Raw genomic sequence first — 6,000 nt, forward strand, 5'->3', positions numbered from 1 at the left:
TCTCCTTGGCTCTGTGCCTGGGACTCCAAGCCCTTTCTGCCCTCGCTGCTATTGCTTAAGCAGTGAGCTCCAATCCCTCTTCCTCCCCCTTCAGGGTCCACCTGCATACTTCTCCTCTGAAAAGTGGGGTGCTGATGGTTTCAGGAGTCCTGTAGTCTGGCTTGCCTTGCCGAAGGGGAGAGTGGGTGCCTCCCATGCTTCCCAGAAATGCCTCCTGGATGCCTGAATCATATCGGAACTTCACTCCTAACAAAGACTTTGCCGGCTCTAAACTGACTTCACAGTCAGTCGTACAGTGTAAGGTTTGCACCGTAGTAAAATTGAGATCCACATAGCAAGCTGGGAAGGGCCGTAGGGAGAAGGCACACTGTGTCTGGGACCAGTGGGAAGACGGGGAGATGCTGAGGAGGGGCAAGGGGAGCAGTGCTGAGGCTGGAAAGCTGGTGTCCTGTACATCACAGTTTTGCCCTGGGCCGGCACCTCTCTGGGAACCTTCACTTTCTTCCCGGAGTCAGGGAAGAAGGTCCAGGTGGAGCCCGCCCCCACCCCGTCCACTAGAGGGCGCCAGCACCCTGCAGTTGCTGGTGCAGCTTCAAAGGCCACTGATTGTGGGAGAGGTTTCGGGTGTCTCGGGGCCCTCAGAGATGCCACCGTGCCTGGAACTGCGACCTTGTATCCCCTGTGCCCTCTGTTCCTATCTGCTGCTCAGATGTGGCTGCTGTTTGCTTGGGCATCTCACAGATCAGCTCTGGCCACACCATTGCCAACATGAGCCCCGGGGAGTGGGGACCCCTGGCCGGTGCCTGGGGGCTTTGGGCTGCTGTGACGAACCTCAGAGGGGCTCCCGGAGCTGGCCCCCGTGTGCGCAGTTGGGTCTGCCTGCCCAAGAGCCTGGGGGTGCCTGCGGCCTCCTCCCTGTGGGGTGACTCTCCTGGGAAAGAGACTCTGTCTTTGGAGTGTTCCTCTGCCTGTACCTCTGCCCTTCAGGGCCTAGCTGGTCCTGCCCTCGGTAGGAACTCATCACATCCACTGGCCCCGGGTGCCTACTGGGTGCTGGCTTCCGGCGAGCAGCTGCCTGGGAGACAGTGAGTGGGTGGGAAGGTGGTGGTCCTGCAGGATGGGGCTCAGAAGCAGCTGAAAGGCTGGGGTACCCAGTGAGGGGGGAGGGGGAGGGAAAACAGCAGTAAGAAGAGGAGGGGGGAGGGGGAGGGGGCGGAAGAGGGCAGTGAGCTGCTCTTGGAAGCCGGGCGAGCGTTCCGACCTCCGGGGGGGTCTCCATCCAGAGGAGGTTTGGCCCAGTGGCCACGCCAGCTGCTCCTGTTTAAGAATCTGGAAACCAACTCATGAAGCTGGCTCTGCTCCTGGCTTCCAGAGCCTTCTAACCTCCAGGCTGCTCTGGGCCAGGGAACCAAGGGGGGATGTTATCCTTATTTTGCTCTGGCCTTCAACCATGGGGCCGAGCTCTCTGGAGGAGCCAGGGAGACGGACTGTCCTGGGCTACTGGGGCCTGTGTGCCCCACGGGATCCACAGAGGCCCCGAGGGCTGCAGGTGCGGGCGTCACGTCTGCAGAGGTGTCGGTTGGTGCGGTTCTCGTCGCCGGCATCTCTGAGCATCGCAGGCCGTGGGGCTGCACCGAGTTCTTGCGTGGGTTTCCTGCCTTAATAACGTGGGTTATAGGCACGCTGGCCAGGCTGCAGTTTCTTCTCCCAGTGGGTACAGCTTCTGCTCTGCATCCGGAGGACTCTGCTTATTTGCTGGTCTCCAGCAGCCCTTTCTCCAGTCTGAAAGTAATCCCTCATGGGGCCAGTAGTGTAATGGGCTTGTGATGCTAATTTTAAAAATCGTTGGCAGATGATTTCCATCATAATGAGAGTCTTAGTGAAAGCAATTGTCCGGAGCCCGAGGACTCCTGCAGAGCCCTTGTGGAACACAAGGGGATCCGATGAAAGGGAGGACCGGCGGGTTGGAGATGGTGATGCTTCTGAAGGCGAGGATGATAGGGGGTCGCGTTGTGAATGCAGGTTGCGGGAGGAAACAAGAGGCAGTGGGCAGTGGCCAGATTTACATCCATTCTGTAAGGCAGTGTGACTGTAAGTATGACTTTATAGATGAGGAGAGGCTCAGAGAGGTTGAGATTCTTGCCCAGGGCCATACAGCAAAGCAGAGACAGAGCAAGCCTCGGAAGGCAGATTTCTGCATCCTGAAAAGTTCACACACGCACACGAGTGGAGAGAGTAGCCAACAAGCCCCGCGCTCCCATCACTTACATTCAACAACCGCCAGCCCCAGGGCCGGTGCCATTTCATCTGTATCCTTTCTGCTCTCCCACCTGTGGATTATTTCAAAGCAGATCCCTGACATCGTATCATTTCATCCATAATTGTTTCGGCAGGCAGCTCTAAAGGCTAACGGTTCCCTTTAAGACCGTAATCACAACGTCATTATCACACCTGATACCAGGTGCGTCATTATCACTCTAGTCAGTGTTCAGTTACCTCAGTTTTTTTTAACTGGTGGTCGGGATCCAAGTAAGAGCCACGCGTGGCAAGCAAAGTCTTTTCAGTTTCTTTTGAGCTGCAGGTTTTCTCTCCCTCTCTTTTTCCCCCTGCAGCGTACTTGTTTAAGCAATCTGGTCAGTTATTCTGTGGCTCCCCACACCTGGCTCTGCTGTTGGCATCTTTGAGGTCCTGTACAGCCTGTTCCTCTGTCCCCCATATTTCCTGTAATCTGGAACTTAGATCTGGAGGCTTGATCTGATTTAGGTTCAATTTTCGCAGCACCAGCATTCTCAAAGCGTAAGATCGAAAGGCAGGCTGCTGAGCAGTGTGTGTGTGTGTGTGTGTGTGTGCGCGCGTGCCGGTACCCACGGGCTGTTATCTCCTCCCTTCCGCCACCTCCTAGAAGCCACTGCTCTCCCATGGCCACAGCCTCCTCTCAAGGCTACAAAACTGCTTCAAGGCTACTTGTCGAGGAACAAATACAAAGTGTTCCCTTTCTCAAAGCTGGTCCCCTGGGATGCTGCCTCAGACAAGTCATCTTCACTGGAGACAGAATTTATTTTGATGGCTGGGTACCCGTTTCCTCCTGCCGCCTCCTTCCGTTGCCCATATTTTGACTCAGGGTCTTTCCTGTCAGGGACCCTACAAGATCTGAGAACCCAGTATCCTCTTCCCACCCCCTCCTCTTGTTCAGCCCCAGCTCTCTTCCGAAGCTGAGAAGTTAGACGCGAACCTCTGCTTCTACCCCGGAGGTCCTGTGGGCTGATGGGGCAGACTGACATGGAAACTGTAGCGACAACCATCACCCAGATGCCCAGCCAGAGGTCCCTGGGGTTGCCCTGGAAACCGAGGAGGAGAGCTGGGGAGGGTCAGGAAGCACAGGTCTGCTCTCCTACGGGGTGAAAACCACCATCCAGGCGGAAGACTGAGCCTGGAGGTGTCAGCTGCAGAGTGGAGAAAGAGGCCTTGTGCTCAGCTTCTAAGATGCCTGTCCTGGCATCTGAAATGCTTGCTCTGGGAGCCATCCATCAACGCAAGGGTATTTCCTAAGCACCTCTTCTGTGCTGGGGGAGAAAAGGGTCATCTCAACATGCCTATGGTCCGATGGCCAGCTGATGACCAAGAGTACAAAGAACAGGGAGGCATTCTTTTTTTTTTTTTTTTTTGCGGTACGCGGGCCTCTCACTGCTGTGGCCTCTCCCGCTGCGGACCACAGGCTCCGGACGCGCAGGCTCAGCGGCCATGGCTCACGGGCCCAGCCGCTCCGCAGCATGTGGGATCTTCCCGGACCGGGGCACGAACCCGCGTTCCCTGCATCGGCAGGCGGACTCTCAACCACTGCGCCACCAGGGAAGCCCCCGGGAGGCATTCTTGACCCCTCTTGTTTGTCCCTCACATCCAATCCATGGCTGTGTCAGCTCAACATTTAAAACAGATTTTATTTTATTTTTTGTCTGTGCCGCACAGCTTGTGGTATCTTAGTTTCCCAACCAGGGACTGAACCCAGGCCTTCGGCAGTGAAAGTGTGGAGTCCTAACCACTGGACCAGGAAAGTCCCCTGAACAGACTTTAAATTGGTCCCCTTCTCTCCATCATCTCCCCACTGCTTCCCATCAACTCCTACCTTCTCTCTTACTCACTTTAATCCATTCTTACACTGCAGCCAGAGTCATGTTTTTGTAACATAAATCCCATAATAATCCTCCTCCAGCTAAAATGCTGTAGAGGGTTGAATAGTGTTCCCCCCAGATTCATGTCTATCTGGAACCTCAAAATGTGACCTTACTTAGAAATAAGTTATTTGCAGATGTAATTAAAACGAGGTTACACTAGATTAAGGTGGGCCTTAAACCCAGTGACTGGTGTCCTTATGAGAAGAGGACATCGCAAGACACAGAGAGAAGAAAGCCACGTGAAGGCAGAGGCGGACCGCAGTGATGCATGGAAGCCAAGGAAGGTCAAGGATCGCCAGCAGGCAGGAGAGGCTGGGAGGAAGCATGGAAGGACTCTTCCCTGGAGCCTTCAGGGTGTGCACGGCCCCTGCCAACACCTTGATTTCAGATTTTACCTTCTGGAGCTGTGAGAGAATAAATTTTTATAGTTTTAAGCCATGCAGTTTGTTATGGCTGCCCTAGGAAACCAAACCCTTAATAAATGGCGTTCAAAATTATACCTAGAATAATATCCAAAACCATGGGCACGTCCCACCAGGCCCGGCAAGGCCTGGGCCCCTCTGTCCTGCCACCCAGGGCCTGTGCTCTTCTCACACCTCATGTTTCCCTGTCTCCCTGATATTCTGTTTTTAACTTCCATCATAGCACTTTTTACAAGTTGTAATTTTGAATAGACTGCGATGCTGTTTCCTTACCAGACTGTGGGCTCCTGGTGGGCACGTGTGTCTGTCTTGTTGGTCCTGGATTCCCAGCTCTTTATACTGTGTGTCTGGCACATCGTAGGTGCTTCATAAATATTTGCTGAATAAATGAGCCCAACATGTACAAGTGAAAATATTTCATGGGATGAGACTGTGCGGAGGGTCAAATCGGGGTCAGTGGGACATGGAGAGGAAGAGAGGCCTGTGAGTTTGAGGGAGGTCAGAAATGATTTCCAAATGATCCAATCCACAGTCCCCAGGGAAGACACTGATGAAAGAGGGCCCGTGTCAGCTTTCTGTCTCATTGTAAACTCGGGGAGGCTCATCGCTACGTGCCAGCCCCCTCTGCCAAATGGACAGAAGTTGGCGCTGCTTGCTGGTGAGGCATGGCCCGGTCTGAGGAGCAACAGCCTTTCAGCTTTCTGGGCTGTGATTTATGGGCCCCAGACAGAGGGCAGGTGATCATGATTTACACGAGCCTCGGACCATTTGGGCCAAGCGACTGTGGGCAATTACATCACCCGACAGAGGAGGTTTACGGCACAGGCAAGACACGGGGGCCTCGGGGATCCTCTGCTCCATCTCCAAGTTTACAGATGGATCCACCGAGGCCCCAGAGGGCGCGTGACTAGCCCGGCATCAAACGCAGGTGTCCTCTCTGGGGCAGCGCAGGACTGGAACCCAGGGCTCCCTAGGCTGGTCCTTCCTCCCCATGGCCTTTCCTTAAAAAAAACTCAGCAAAAACCAAGCAGAGAACCCCTCCTTAGGCTTTCTGGAGGGCTGGCATTTAAATCACTTGAACTGGCCCAGCTTTTACTTAAAGATAATAAAGGTAGGGCTTCCCTGGTGGCTCAGTGGTTGAGAGTCCGCCTGCCGATGCAGGGGATACGGGTTCGTGCCCCGGTCCGGGAAGATCCCACATGCTGCGGAGCGGCTGGGCCCGTGAGCCATGGCCGCTGAGCCTGCGCGTCCAGAGCCTGTGCTCCACAATGGGAGAGGCCACAGCAGTGAGAGGCCCGCGTACCGCAAAAAAACAAAAAAGAAAAGATAGTAAAAGTAACAGTTCTGTTTTATTTAAAAGTTAAACTTTTTAAAACTTCTTAGCTTTTCCACCAACGTAGCCAGTG

The sequence above is a fragment of the Phocoena phocoena genome, chromosome 16 (genome assembly GCF_963924675.1).
Source record: "Phocoena phocoena chromosome 16, mPhoPho1.1, whole genome shotgun sequence".
Lineage (NCBI taxonomy): Eukaryota > Metazoa > Chordata > Mammalia > Artiodactyla > Phocoenidae > Phocoena > Phocoena phocoena.